Consider the following 15,728-nt stretch of genomic DNA (forward strand, 5'->3'; position numbering starts at 1 on the left):
AGAGCAAAGTGAGCTCAAGCACAGGTGTGTGTGAGGGGGGGGGGGTTAGCAAGCTACCCCCCTACCCCCCCCTAACTAGCGGTGTGGGTAGTAAACCCTCGTTAAAAATTAATGGCTCGTCATTTCAGCTACGACGAAAGCAATACCCCTATTAAATAGCGTGGTTTGTATTGCAGTTACGGAACAAAAGTTAATTTGATCTCCATCTATTGACAAGCCCACATTTTATTATAATTCCATTCAAATCTAACAAACAATTCTCTTTATTAATCTTACATTCAACATTCCCAATAATGCAGTTAGCTGGTTTTTGTCCATTCTATGCTTTCACAGAAGAGCAGCAAAATTAGAAACCTTCAATTTTCAGTCTCCCATTGCACAATGCTCAAGATGCACCTGCAATAGAAAAAAAAAATACGTGAAAATGTTTAAAAAATCTCCCATTTTGTATAATCATTCAAGAGAATTAAACATAACACTTTATTATAATGATCTAAACAGGCCTTTCAAAACGCAATGTTAACTACAGTATTCACTGATCATTTTAGATTGATATACTCCAATGAGAATGCAGTAGCTGTAGAAAACCCATTACTATTATCTTGTGATTTTAGGCTGTTTTCAAGGAACGAGTTTTAAGACCAATACCTGTTTACGGATGCACTGATTTGACTACGCCTCATCAGAAACTGTCCAATCATATTCTAAATATATATTAATAGTTTCAGCTTTCATTTCAAATTATAAAACTTCCTCATTTTAGTCATGATGGACAGTTGTGAGGGTTGTAACCTGACTCAGTTCCAGACAGTCCTATTTTACGTATTAATTCAGAAACTTTAAAGATTTTACGTAACCTCAATGTTCTTCCAGGACATACTAAGTATCTTTAATATTACCATTTTATCATGTCAAAGTTCATAAGCCTAAAACACTTGCTTAATTATGGGCTTCCCCTGCACCAGTCGCTCTCATGCTATTGCTACCCTTCACCCGGAAACATCAAACGACGACTAATTAGCCAAGACAGTACGTTATCCTAGGTCAGCTTAATAATGCTAAAACATATGGTACCTTATATAGTGACCCATGTGGCTGGCATGCACAGCACATATATGTACCGCTTGCTAAAACTGAGGATCAGTGATGTGTATTTCGTGAGCGAAGGGAGCTACAGCATAGCATAAACCATTAGACATACGTGATGTGAATTATGATATTTTGATTATAAAATAAATTTTTGAATATACTTACCCGGTGAATATATAATAGCTGACGTCTCCGACGGCTCGACAGATTCCAAAAACTCGCGAGCGATCGCCGTGAAGGTTGCGGGTGTGACCACCAGCGCCGACTATCGGCCAGATACCGCATATCCTTGCAAACATCTCCAGTTCTTCTCAGTCCCCTAGGTCTCTATCGGGGAGGAAGGGAGGGCCTTTAATTTATATATTCACCGGGTAAGTATATTCAAAAATTTATTTTATAATCAAAATATCATTTTTAAATATTAAACTTAGCCGGTGAATATATAATAGCTGATTCACACCCATGGTGGTGGGTAGAGACCAGTATTAATACAATAAAGGCGTATATGCTCAAGAGTTTTTGACAATTATTCAAAAAACAGACTTAAGTATAGGTACCTGGTAAGGAAGCAGACTCTGATTATTACTCTGCCTCATTAGTCCGCTATCCTCATGAAGCCCAGCGATCCTCTTAGGATGCCGAAAGACTCCCAGGATCTGCTATAACCAGGGTGAACACCCCTATAACAGGACCTCATCAATACCCTTAATCTGGGCGCTCTCAAGAAACAATATTTTGACCACCCGCCAAATCAAAAAGATTGCGAAAGACTTCTTAGTCTCCCGTACAACCCAAAATAAGATTAAAAATTTCAAGAGTAGATTAAAAGGATATTGGGATTAAGGGAATGTAGTGGTAGAGCCTTCACCCACTACTGCACTTGCTGCTACGAATGGTCCCAGTGTGTAGCAGTCCTCATAAAGAGTCTGGACATCTTTCAAGTAATATAAAGCGAAAACCGACTTGCCTCTCCAAAAGGTCGCGTCCATAATACTTTTAATGGGTCTATTTTGCTTAAACGCTACAGAAGTTGCTATCGCTTTAACTTCATGAGCCTTGACTTTAAGTAAATTATGATCCTTCTCACTTAATTGAGAGTGTGCCTCCCGAATCAAAAGTCTAATAAAATAAGACCACGCATTCTTAGACATAGGCAAAGAGGGCTTTTTAACGGAGCACCATAAAGCCTCTGAACAACCTCGTCGCGGTTTAGTTCTGGATAAACAAAAATTAAGAGCTCTAACGGGGCACAGCACTCTTTCAACTTCATTCCCCACAATCTCAGAAAGACTGGGGATTTCAAAGGATTTAGGCCAAGGACGAGACGGAAGTTCATTCTTGGCCAAAAAAACCAAGTTGAAGAGCGCATACTGCTTTATTAGCGGAGAAACCGATGTTCTTGCTAAAAGCATGTATCTCACTAACCCTTTTAGCCGAAGCCAAGCTCACCAAAAAAAAAGTGTCTTGAGGGTAAGATCCTTCAGGGAGGCTGAATTTAATGGTTCAAACCTGTCTGACATAAGGAACTGTAGGACCACGTCCAAGTTCCAAGCAGGAGTCGAAATATGACGCTCCTAGGAAGTCACGAAAGACTTAAGCAGATCTTGGAGATCTTTGTTATTAGAAAGATCCAAACCCTTATGCCTGAAAACAGAAGCTAACATGCTTCTGTAGCCTTTAATGGTGGATGCAGAGAGGGAACGACCATTTCTCAGATAAGGCAGAAAATTCACAATTTGCGCTACAGAGGCACTTGGAAGAGGAAATAGAGGAGGACTTGCACCAGTCTCTAAATACCTCCCATTTCGACTGATAGATCCTGATGGTAGAGGATCTTCTAGCCCTCGCGATCGCTCTAGCTGCCTCCTTCGAAAACCCTCGAGCTCAAGAGAGTCTTTCGATAGTCTGAAGGCAGTTAGACGAAGCGTGGGGAGGCTTTGATAAAATCTCTTTACATGAGGCTGTCTCAAGAGATCCATCCGTAACAGCAGACTTCTTGGAACGTCTACCAGCCATAGAAGTACCTCTGTGAACCACTCTCTCGCGGGCCAGAGTGGAGCAACCAACGTCAACCTGGTCCCTTCGTGAGAGGTGAACTTCTGCAGCACCTTGTTTAGGATCTTGAAAGGTGGAAAGGCATAAACGTCCAGGTGAGACCAGTCCAGCAGGAAAGCGTCTATGTGGGCTGCCTCTGGATCTGGAACTGGAAAGCAGTAAGTCGAGAGCCTCTTTGTCAGAGAAGTCGCAAAAAGATCTATGGTGGGTTGACCCCATGTCATCCATAGCTTCTCGCACACAGTCTTATGCAACGTCCACTCCATGGAGATGACTTGTCCTCTTCTGCTGAGGCAGTCCGCCAAGACATTCATTTTTCCTTGCACAAATCTCGCCAAAGGAGAGATGTTACTTGCCTTAAATGGAGTTCCTTCTGATCCGTGGATCAAAGACCCGAGCATTCCAGACTGTCCAGTGGAGCTCCCTAACCCAAATCCGATGCATCTGAATACAACACATGGTTTGGGTTCTTGATCGCAAGAGAAAGACCTTCTCGAAGTCTGATGTTGCTGTCCCACCAAGTCAGACATGTCTAGACTGAGTTGGAGATTGGGAAAGAGATACTCTAAGCCCTTCTCCTTGTTCCAATGGTTTAGGTGAAATTGGAGAGGGCATAGGTTGAGTCTCCCCAGAGAGATAAACTACTCCAGCGATGAAAGAGTTCCCACGAGGCTAGTTCAAACTCTTACAGAGCAACTGTTTTTCTCTTGCAAGTGAAGGACTTTTAACAGAGCTTGTTCCATTCTTGTGGGAGACGAAAAGGCCCGAAAAATCAGACACTGTATCTCCATTCCCAAATAAAGAATAGTCTGGGATGGGGTACTGTAAGTTACGACTTCTCTACGTTCACTATGAGACCCAGCTCCTTGGTTAGGTCTGATGTCCATTAGAGGCTCTCCAGACAGCGATATAATGACGACGCCCTGATTAGCCAGTCGTCAAAATAAAGGGAGGCTCTGAATCCTCAAAAAATGTAGAAAGCTTGCTACATTTTGCAAGGGCCTTGTAAAAACAAGAGGAGCAGGAATGAGGCCGAAGTACAGTGCTCGACATTGGTACATTACTTTCCCGTCCACAAACCTCAGATGTTGTTGAAAGTTTGGATGAATCGGGATGTGGAAGTATGCATCCTGAAGGTCGAGAGAGACCATCCAGTCGCCTTCCCTTACTGCTGCCAAGACAGATTTGGTAGTCTTCATCGTGAAGTTTGTCTTGACAATGAACACATTGAGCGCACTTACATCTTAAGTACTCCTGCAGTGAACGTGGCTGCCAGATCATTGGAGCCATCCCTGATAGCCTTGTTCCTGCAGAGAACGTGGCTGTCAGATCATTGGAGCCATCCCTGATAGCCTTGTTCATGCATGACATAATTGTACAGCAATACATTGACAGCTGGAGAGACCTTACTTAAGGCTCCCAGGGACCAATCCAACAAATAAAAACTTCAAACGCTCGAAAAACTCCTAACAGGAGATGGTCTAGCTCTGAAGCCGACCATAAAATCTTGGAGCGTCTCATGGCCAGGCGACGGGGAGAGTCTATGAGGCTTGAGAAGTCTCCCTGGGCAGAGGCAGGAACTCCCAAGCAGGAACTTCTCCCGTGTCATACCCGACGCTCGCTCTAGAAGCCAGTTTAAAAGGAGGGAAAGCAAAGGCTGTCTCCCCCAAACTCCTCCTGGTGATCAACCAGTCGCCTAGCAAACGTAAAGCTCTCTTAGAAGAGCGAGAGAGCACTAGCTTAGAAAACGACGGCTTCGAAGAAGCTAGGCCTAGCGTAAACTCTGACGAAGGCGAACGAGGAGCAGCAGTTACAAAATGGTCCGGAAAAAGATCCTTAAAAATCAGCATGATTTTTTTTAAAGTCCATAGAGGGCTGAGCAGCTTTAGGCTCCTCTCCGTCTGACAAAGTCCCCAAAGGAATATCAGTAGGAGGAGGATCAGTAACTTCCTCATCTGAAGGAACCTCGTCCGACAATTGCCGAGTCTCATGAAAAGGAGAGACCTGCCGCGGCGGCAACGCTTGACAGGCAATGTCAACAAGCAAAGGAGCAGCAGTAGCAGTAGAGGAAGCGACGTCACGCCGCTGCTGAAAGGACTGAAATCCTTGTGACTGACCAACAACAACAACTGAAGTTGATTGACGCTCGACGTCACGTCGGAACTGCCTTGACTGCATAGACTGAGCAGGCAAAACAACCTTCGACTGCGGTGATTGACGCTCAACGTCAAGTCGAGGCAACTGAGCCGGTCGGCGAACGTCAGGTCGGGGCTGCGGCGGCAGCGGCTGAACGTCAACACGAGACTGCGGCAGCGGCTGAACGTCAACACGAGACTGCGGCAGCGGCTGAAAGTCAACACGAGACTGCAGCGAGGGAGGATCCATGTCACGTGACTGACGTGAAAAACTACTGACATCACGTTTCAAAGTAAAAGAAACGTCAGCACTAACGTCAAACGGACGAGTAAATGCTCGTTTGGGCGGCTGACGGCCAGAGTCTCGTTTAGCGTAACGGCGACTCGAAAGCGAAGGTTCATCGTGAACCTGCTCAACGTCATACTTCTCCATAAGGGAGGCAAGCTTAGTCTGCATGTCCTGCAGGACAACCCATTTAGGATCAACGGGAGTCGGAACGGGCCGAGACGACAGTAACGTCTGTGTTGGCAAAACATTGCCTTTACCGCGACCCTCGGACCCCGTGTTACGCTTGCGTTTAATAGGCGAACAGTCTTCCGACGACTGCAAAGGGTCAGAGCTGTCCCAATGGCTACAGCCAGGACGCTGGACCTGTCCTAAAGGGACTGACTTTCGCTTCAAGGGTCTAGAAACCTTGCGCCAAGGTTTCTTTTGCGAAAAATCTTCGGATGACGAGGAGAACACAGTCTTACCCGTCTTATGGTAAGGGCGATCTTGACGAGAAACATCCGATACCAAAGAGGGAACGTCTGTACGTTGGTTAAAGCCTCTCGTCCCCTTAAGTCCTACGACATTACTTCTCCCTGGTGCAGGGGAGCCTGAAAGAGGTCTCGGACTAGGGGAGCGACAAGCACGAACAAACGAACCCTCCGCAACACAGAACATGTTTTTTGCACTTACTTCACTGATATCGTATTTTTCAATAATTTCACATTAGGCATGAATAAAACTGATTTCTACCTGAAGCACGCAATTCTCCCTTACATCAAAAGGTTATAATTGCGAAAAGAGTCGTATAATGTAAGCACATTAGTACAAAATGAAACACACATGCAAAAATCAATAAACATATACATATATATCGAATAAAACGGAAATATATAAAGTTAAAAAGGATCAGTGACTGGGGAGGAGACTAAACACTAGTTCACTAAAGACTACGTTTTCAATCTCTCACCGTACAGTGCCTTGGGACGAGAATAAAAACTAAAAACGTTTTATCCTCTCTCCCCGTACAGAGACTTGGGACGAGAGTAAAAAAACTGAATCGAGAACAACGTTACTTGCTCCCAAACTCCTTGTACAGAGACTTGGGACGAGAATAAAGATCGGATCGTTCTCTCTTTCTCTCTCTCTCTCTCTCTCTTGTCACACACAAGAGAATTGCCCACTCACCCTTCGTCAATAAACAGGTTATTTGACCAAAGGAAAAAACTGAAAGGACTAAGAAATTGAAAATTAACAAGTTCCTTTAAATTAGTATCTAAAATACTTCAGTTTGAAAGAAGAATGAACAAAACGTCAAAATCGATTTACTCTTTCTGCAAAGTGAAACCGTGATTCTCTCTTTCTCTATCGTAACGATAGAGCGCAAACTGCGTAGCATAAATAAACCAAACGTTAGTTCATCTTGGAAAAAAACAGCACGAAGACTATTCAAAGAATATATTTCTTAAAATATTTTCTAAAAAATATTCATTTCATAACTCTTACAGAGCAATTGATTTAAACTTAACAAAAATAAAAGTTGAATGGGCTCAACGTTGTTTAACTTCGTTTTCCAAGTTAGGACCGCCTACAAGGAATAGGTAAAGGCCGCATATAAACAAAACAAAATTTATCTTGATGTTTAGTATAAATGGAAAGCTAATCGAAGAGGCCTAATAAAGACGGGCGAGATATAAAATATATAGAGGAAAATCTATAAATATCAACAATAATTTATAACGTGATAAAATAATTACTAAAAGCCTTAAACACACTTCCGTACACTGAGGGAAGGGTCGGCCATCTTTACTCTATGGAAAAACCAGAGATAAAAAAAAAAAAAAAAAAAAAAAGCAAGGGCAAAACACTTTTCCTCTCCTTTCATAAGCATTTCTTTTGAAGATAGTATTGAATAATCCAACACGGCGAAAGCAATAAAACCAAAACCAAGTACTTCACCAATTCGGTAGAAAACTCGAGGTCATAAAGCGAGTGGAACTAACTTGTCGACAAGACCGACGGAGAAGAACTGGAGATGTTTACAAGTATATGCGGTATCTGGCCGATAGTCGGCGCTGGTGGTCACACCCGCAACCTTCACGGCGATCGCTCGCGAGTTTTTGGAATCTGTCGAGCCGTCGGAGACGTCAGCTATTATATATTCACCGGCTAAGTTTAATATTTAAAAACGGGTAATTATGATACTTTAATACATGAACCATATATTTTTCCTACTCGTTATCTTGTGTTCTATGCATTTCTGACCTTGACTATTAGGGCAAACCACCCATTCATGAGTTTTTGGACCCCCCTTATATAAAGACAATTATGGGGGACCCCAGTGGGAAACCGGGGTTTCTAGGGTGGAGAAATGTCATAAAAGAGTGAATTACAGCAATAATAATGGTCAGAAATGCAAAATAAGAACAAGATAACCAGTTGGAAAAATAGTTCCCAGGTCACAACCCCTAGCCGGGGGCAAGCCCCGGACCCCCTTCCCAGGTCACAGCCCCTAGCCGGGGCAAGCACTCTGACCCCTTTCCCAGGTCACAGCCCTTAGCTGGGGCAAGCCCCCAGACCCCCTTTCCAGGTCCCAACCGCTAGCCGGGGGCAAGCCCCCGGACCCCTTTCCCAGGTTGCAGGCCCCGGACCCCCTTCCCAGGTCACAAACTAAAACGAAATCAAAATTCACAAATAAATCCTTACCTCAAGTTTGGGAGGTCGAAGGCTGAGGGTCTTCCATTGACAAAGGAAGAACTGTCACTGACCCTGTCGTAGACGTAGATGGGTGGGGGTACAGTTTGGCAGCTTGAAGCAGGAAATTACCGGTATGTAAGCGCTCAGACCTCTTGTTCTGGAAAAATAAGCACACTTTAGTTTGCTAATTATCGAAAAAACGAAACTGAACATTAAAATACGTATTATAATAACTTTTACCTGGCGGATAAAGACATAACGAGATAAATATTGAATAAAATACTCCTTTTGAATTCCGCCACGGAGAACGTAACTCTCGATATCCCGCCACAGCCTTTCGATGTTTTGAGTATGTGCACCTGCCTTGGGATCCACAAAATTTTGTGAGATTTACAGTGAGGTGCACATTCTGCCCCCCTATAATTCATATCCTATTTGCTGCACTATTCAATGCCTGTATAATGCACCAATCTCTCCCCGAAACCCTTCTATTTGTCCACTTAATACCTCTCATAAAAAACAAACTGAAGGATGCGAGTGACCCAGGAAACTACCGCCCCATCGCCATCACAACAATTTCATCGAAAATATTTGAATCTCTTCTATTGCGTCGCCTTGCACCTTTCTCCACACAACAGACAATCAATTTGGTTTTAAGACTAACCACTCGACTGACACCTGTATACTGTATATATTCTAAAGGAGATATTGAATTTCTATATATCCTCGACCTCACCCGTCTACTTATGTTTTGTGGACGTGCGGAAGGCATTTGACAAACTACCTGAAACTTTTTGAAACTACGCAAAAGGGGAACTCCTCTATATCTCATCAGCATATTATACTGTTGGTTCTCAACACAGCAATTGTGTGACAAATGGGACAATGTCCTTTCCCAGACATTTGGTTCATCTAACGGTCTCAGGCAAGGAGGCATCCTCTCACCATATCTATTTAATGTTTACACAGATGATTTGAATATCAGACTGAATTCACTTCCCATTGGTTGTACGGTTAATGGCTTTACCATAAATAACCTTTGCTATGCTGACGATATGGTCCTCATCTCCCCTTCTGCCCAAGGCCTACAACGTCTTATTGACACCTGCAACGCATACGCTAATGAACATGACAATCTATAACGAATCAAAGACCCAGTGCATGTCTATCCTTCCTAGAGCGCTCCGATTTGTAGAAGACCCACATATTTTCCTCTAAAACCATCAACTAGCATTTGTTAATGATTTTCCTTACCTAAGTCATATCACTACGAAAGATTTAAAGGACACATCTGGCATAGAAAACAGGCGACGTAAATTGTGTTGTCTAGGGAACGTGGTGACAAGAAGATCTGCCTTCTGCCGCCAAGCTATAACGTGTACGGCTGCTCGCTATGGGCAAACTATACGCGTGAATCGATGAGACGTATCACAGTCATTCACAATGATATCCTAAAAAGCCTCACCGATACCCCGAGGCACCATTCAGCTTCAGCGATGTTTGTTGAAAATAGACTGGATAACCTAAAAACCATAATTCGACGCTCTATAGTAAGTCTCACCTCCTGCCTACGATCTAGTGAAAATCCCTTAATTCAAAATGTGCTTGCAAGTGCAGCTAGAATAAAATCCAAAATGTGGGAAACCTGGAATAGGGAAGTGTCAGTGTAATGAATTGTATTTACTAATCTTTGTTAGTGTGGCTATGCCACATCTTCATCACTTAACAACTTAAGTATAATACCCAGTAATGTTATGATAATGTGTTTCATTATGTTATATCTCTGTTGTCTGGAAGTCCTGCATTTCCTTCACACCACCTGCTCCGTGACTAGATTTTTTCCCCCTAGTTCTATCATTATCAAAGCAATTTTTGTTCCAACATAATTATCACTGTCATTTTTTTTTTTCTCTTTTTGTTTGCTGATATTCATGTTATCATCATTATTAAGTGATAATGCTATTGTGATTTTATTACCCAGATCTTAGAACTCTGTGGTCAACCTGCTAATTCATGTTTGTACTATATCACTGATGATATTGCATATCTCATCTTTTTTGCCGATATCAAAAGTGTAAGATCACTGTACCCCTATTGTAACTCTGTATATGGCTTTTGCTGAAATAAAGATTATTATTATTATTATTATCATTATTACATACCCTGCAGTGACGAGATCTTTGTATCCTATTCATGAATCACTGTGGATTACGTTCCCCGCCTTGATATAACGTTTTATCAAGGGCACAAGGGTCTCGGCATTTCTTGGTTGGTCCACCAATGAGACCACAAACATTTTTTTGCTCTCCCGCTCCATGCCACCAAACACCCACACACCAGACCAAGGCCTACCTCTGTTATATTTCGACCTCCCAAACTTGAATTCATCCACTTCGACGGCACTGCCAGGCCCACAAATAGCCGGCAAGTTCTGGCAGTAATTTTCCGCGACTTCTGAACAATAAGACCTCCAGTTAACAGAAGTTTGTTATGTCCAGCCAAGGTTATAGGTGACATCGCCGTGCGAAAAGGCCCTTTCATGGAATGATTCACGACCAGCAGTATTTTCCATGCTTGAACGTGAGCCTTTTCAAAGAAAGTGCCGTTAAATGCGGTTACGGAAAAACCGCGTGCACGATGCTTTCCCTTCTTAGCAACCTTGACTGATCGATTACAAGCCCACTGATTAACTTGATATTTAAAGACATACGGCTGTTGGCAGGAAAGGCATTGAACGTCTGAAGGGATGACTCCATGGTTCTGTAGGAATTCGTATGCCCGTTTATTTTCTCTGAACAAGAGGGAATGTATCTCCCACCGCAGAGAACAAACCTTGACATATGGAAGCCATAATGAAACTTAAGAGAAAAGGGGGTGGGGATAGTTGTAATAGAACATCCAGGAACTTATGAAGAACTACTTGTAAGCTGTTAATTGGTTTTAAAAAACCACCTGACAGATACGTCATTGTAAAGGCACAGAAAGCTCCGCAATCCATGGGAAAAAAACGCATGTGCAGTAAGTCCCCTTCAGTCTCAAATGTAAACAATGGACTTAAGAGTAAAAACATACTTCACATTTAAATCGACCGATACATAAGTTATTATGCCCCAGCCCCCATTAAACATACAAAGAAAAACCACAAGCTGGCCAGCACTCGTCCATTTCTTATAGCGAATTTCATTTTCACTAGCAATTAAACTATCATATAGTAACCAATGGCTGTTATCTTAGTAAGCAAATCCATTGGAACTTAAGAGAGCTGACACTATTACATTTATATGAGGTACGTTTGCGAATGAACATTGAATATTGACAAACAGGACACTTGCCAAAGTATGGCGGTACAAGGTTATAAACGTAACTGATGCACATCAGCATTATGAACATTCATTCAAAACTTGACATGAGTACGAGTATGTTGGTTAACCCTTTTACCCCCAGGGCTATTTGGAACTTTCCAACCCTTAACCCCCAAGCGTTTTTTTTTTTGCTCCAACAGCCTTAATTTTCGTCATAGAGGTCAGGTTGGTCTCATTCTTTTGGAAAATGCCTGAATAGTTATCTTTTTTAAATTGCTCCAACAGCCTTAATTTTCGTCATAGAGGTCAGGTTGGTCTCATTCTTTTGGAAAATGCCTGAAGTTTCTCATAAAGTTATCAAAAATATGCCAAAAAAAAAAAAAAAAAAAAAAAAAAAAAAAGGTAAATAGCCGTTTTTTGCAAGGACGTACCAGTACGTCCATGGGGTAAGGGGTCTGAGTTTTGTGAAACATACAATGGGGTAAAAGGGCTAATGAACTAACACTTATTATTCACTGACAGGTCTTTGCTCTGCTGTGGCTTACTTTGCTTGCAATTAAACATATATTATGACTTCTCTCTTCCGGCAAGTGGTAGCCTACATGTTGCGCTACGCAAGTTACCCAAGTGGGCAAGTATTTTGCTGGACAAAAGTTTAGTGACCCCACCACCTATACACTACCTGACAGAAGGAATAACTGGTTGATTTGGTCCAAAATGACTATGGTACGAGGTGACCAGATCCCCATGTTTCGCTTGTCAGTGATATGTTTATTTTGCGAGCGAAGCAAGCCACAGTGGAGCAAAAATAATAAGTGTGACATCAAATCACGATGCTTGTGATCGTACTAGCTCCACGTTAAATTTAGAAAATGGAGCTCGATCGAGATACCACTAACACAATTACTCCCTAGGTGTTGCTTCCCTCTTATTTAAGAATGGAAAATATTTTGGTAAAATTATAGTAACGGACAGAACAGCATTTTGAACAGAAAAGTTTATCCCTTAGTAAATAATGTGCTTCCACTGACTTTGACCTTCATTTCAACAGCAAATATACCGAAAACCTATTATACCATCTGAGAATGGGGATTTTTTTATTTTTTATAAATCAAATGGTTTTTGCTCTGCCGAGAGCTCGATTTGTTCGCTAAAAAAGAAAATGATCATGCTTCTATGTAGTGGTAAGAGGACATTTTGAACTGCGCACGCTAAACCCATTGATTATTATTTCTTAGATAATTAAGTTTTTATTTACAGTGAAAATAAAGTGTATTTTGAAGAAAACGGACATTTCTCTAAAGGACAAACCTGTTTTATAGAAAGAAAAAAAAAAAAAAAGTGAAGTTTTACTGTATTACAGATTATCATTTCGAACAGAAAATATGTTTTCCTGTAGTAAATGACGTGATTCAATCGAATTTGACTTTCATTTCAACCGCAAACAAACAGAACAACCAGTTCGACTAACTTCAAGTAGCCGAACTGGTTGTGGTTGCGGTTGAAATGGTGAAAACCGGTTGAATCACGTTATTTACTCAAGAAAATATATATTTTCTGTTAAAATGTTTAAATATAATGGCTCTTGTTCTGCCATGGGCTCGCTAAGCTCCCCAGAAAACGAAAACATCAAGCTCGTATGTACTGGCAAGCGGTAATGTTGAGCTGCGCACGTTAACATTAGCAATGTTCCGCTAACATTAGCAACGCTAAATATAATGATTTTGTTCCAACACTGGCTCGCTTTGCTAACATTAGCAATGTTACGTTAACATATATATATTTCTGAAACTATTCATTTCCGACAGGAACGAGTGTCATTTTCAAAGAGCAGACCTTTTTCTTTAGAAAAAATGGTGTAAGTTTACTGTATTACAGATTCTCATTTCGAACAGGAAATACGTTTTCCTGTAGTAAATAACGTGATTTGACCTTCATTTTATTTTCTTTAGAAAAAGTGATTTTTTCCCTAGGTTACATTGCCCTGTAATACAGTAAAATAATACCAATTTTTTTTTTTCATAGGTTACATTACCCTGTTATACAGTACAATATTGCCAAAAAAACTTTTTCCGTCCGTAACTATAACAAAGCCCTTTTTTTTTTTTAGTTTACTTCTTTGGTTGGATTCTTCTGTTACTATCTTCTGTAAATTAGGTTTTAATTCTATCCCCCAATACACCGAGGGAAACACCATTACTGTTGGTGATAATCAGAAAGATAATTAGGTAATTTTTTATTAGCGTAATTTTTTTTATAAGAAAAAGTAGTTGTTTTCCTAGGTTACATTGCCCTGTAATACACGAAATAATTAACAGGTCAATTTCGGAGTGGTACTTTGTTTATACCTAAACCTCACCTTGGCACAAAATCTAAATCAATTTCCGTAAAATATAAGAATTTTACATACGACATAAAACTCCTCTGGTTTCAGAAAAGTTTTGACATGGTCACAGTTTCTGTAATAATCACTGCATAAAGAAAAAGCATTTAGCAGAAGGCACGTTATGTATATGATATTATAAAAATTGAGAAATAACTCACATTTGATTTATCTTTGAAGGTTAGCAGGGAGAACAAGAAAACAACTTCGTGACTTCGAGAGTTAGTGTTGCCAGATGGGTTAGTCTAAAGATCCCCCCCCCCAAAAAAAACCAAACAAACAAAAAAATCCCTAATTTCCTCATATATATTTTCTTACGATCCCGTAGGCCTTACTATTATAGAAATTACTCTCTATACTTCATATAAGTGCAAGCAAATTGGTATAGAATATCCCCAATTCCCCATCTGACACTAAAAAATTCCCAAATCTAGGGATAAATCGGTATATTTGGCAACACTGACTTGGTGAACGAGAAATTCGAGAATCTGGAAAAAATTATAAAATATTTTCGTACCAACGATTTGCTCCTGTAAATTATAAAATAAAGCTCTTTAAAATGGAAATATATTTTTAAACACCATGGACAGTACAGTAAACGTGGAATTATAATTTATAACTTAATTATGAATGATAACAAGAAAGTTGACTGAGAAGCGTTTCCTTATTCTTTAAGGACTGCTTTCCTGGTCCTATAAATGGAACACATTATCATTTTATAGATGTTTATTTTCTATTTAAGACTTGTAATTTAAGAAATTCATGGACACTACGATGGTATAGACACCTACTGACAGAAAACATAACTAATTATGCTAATAATAAATCTCAACTTAGTGAATTATGCAAAGGTATTTTGTGCATGACGTGCTCAATAAGATAAATGAAATTTACAACGTATATCATAGAAATCGTGTCTACTTTTATTCACATTCGTAATATACTGAATTCCTATGATAAAAACTGGTAAAAATATGATTTTTTTAAAAACTTCTAGCAACTTCTGCCTTTTCTAGATTGGTCATGAATATATCTATTGTTTAATGATTTGAATAAATTCGTATTAAATATATATTCCATAAAAATCAGTAGATGAATGAAGTTTAAATGTATTCCTTATACATTTTAATGCCTTATTTTTCTTCAAAATTAGATGTTTTAAAGATAATTTGTTTTCTTGTTTGGTAAAACAATTGGCAGACCAGTTTCCATAACTGCCACGGGGCATAAAATGAAATGATAATGTACACAATAAATCAATCTTAAAGATGCAATGGAATGAAAATTTGGTTGAACAAAATACTATCGAAAGATCGTGTGTTTTACGTGTCCATTGTTACATATGAACACAAAGCAAGAGACATAACTGAAAGACCTTCTTTATAAGCTTATATAACATTAACACATCGTTTTAAAGACAATGTATTCTTTTCAAATTGAATAAAATTAACCAATAATGAATGTTCAACACTGGAAAGAACTATATTTAACCCAAAACATAATAAAATCTAGATTTTCTGTTGGCAGAGATTTTCTAACAGGGAAACCAAACTAAAGTATTAAAATACTACAAAAGAAATCATCTGACTGCCTATTGTAACATTAAAACTGATTTCTTAAGATATTGGCTGTCTAATCTATTCAATGATTTTTCAGTATTTATACATTCTATTAGGGTTGTAATCCCAAGAAATTCATGGGCACTGCGATGGTAAGGACCCCTACTGACAGTAAAAGTAACTATTCGAGATACCTTTATGAATTATGCAAAGGTATTTTTGTGCAAGATGTGCTCCTTA

The 15,728-nt window shown here is 40.1% G+C and overlaps 1 long non-coding RNA gene across 1 annotated transcript in view; it reads right to left on the minus strand.

Annotated features, from left to right (window-relative positions):
* The window catches only part of LOC137639961 (uncharacterized), a 37,944-nt gene extending 23,809 nt beyond the window's left edge, over nucleotides 1-14,135 (minus strand). The window contains exons 1-3 of the long non-coding RNA XR_011044291.1: nucleotides 14,091-14,135; nucleotides 8,254-8,401; nucleotides 277-396 (exon numbers count right to left, since the gene is read on the minus strand). This is a non-coding gene — a long non-coding RNA (uncharacterized lncRNA). The remainder of the gene's footprint in view (nucleotides 1-276; nucleotides 397-8,253; nucleotides 8,402-14,090) is intronic.
* Nucleotides 14,136-15,728: the final 1,593 nt, after the last annotated feature.

The sequence above is a fragment of the Palaemon carinicauda genome, chromosome 4, assembly GCF_036898095.1.
Source record: "Palaemon carinicauda isolate YSFRI2023 chromosome 4, ASM3689809v2, whole genome shotgun sequence".
Lineage (NCBI taxonomy): Eukaryota > Metazoa > Arthropoda > Malacostraca > Decapoda > Palaemonidae > Palaemon > Palaemon carinicauda.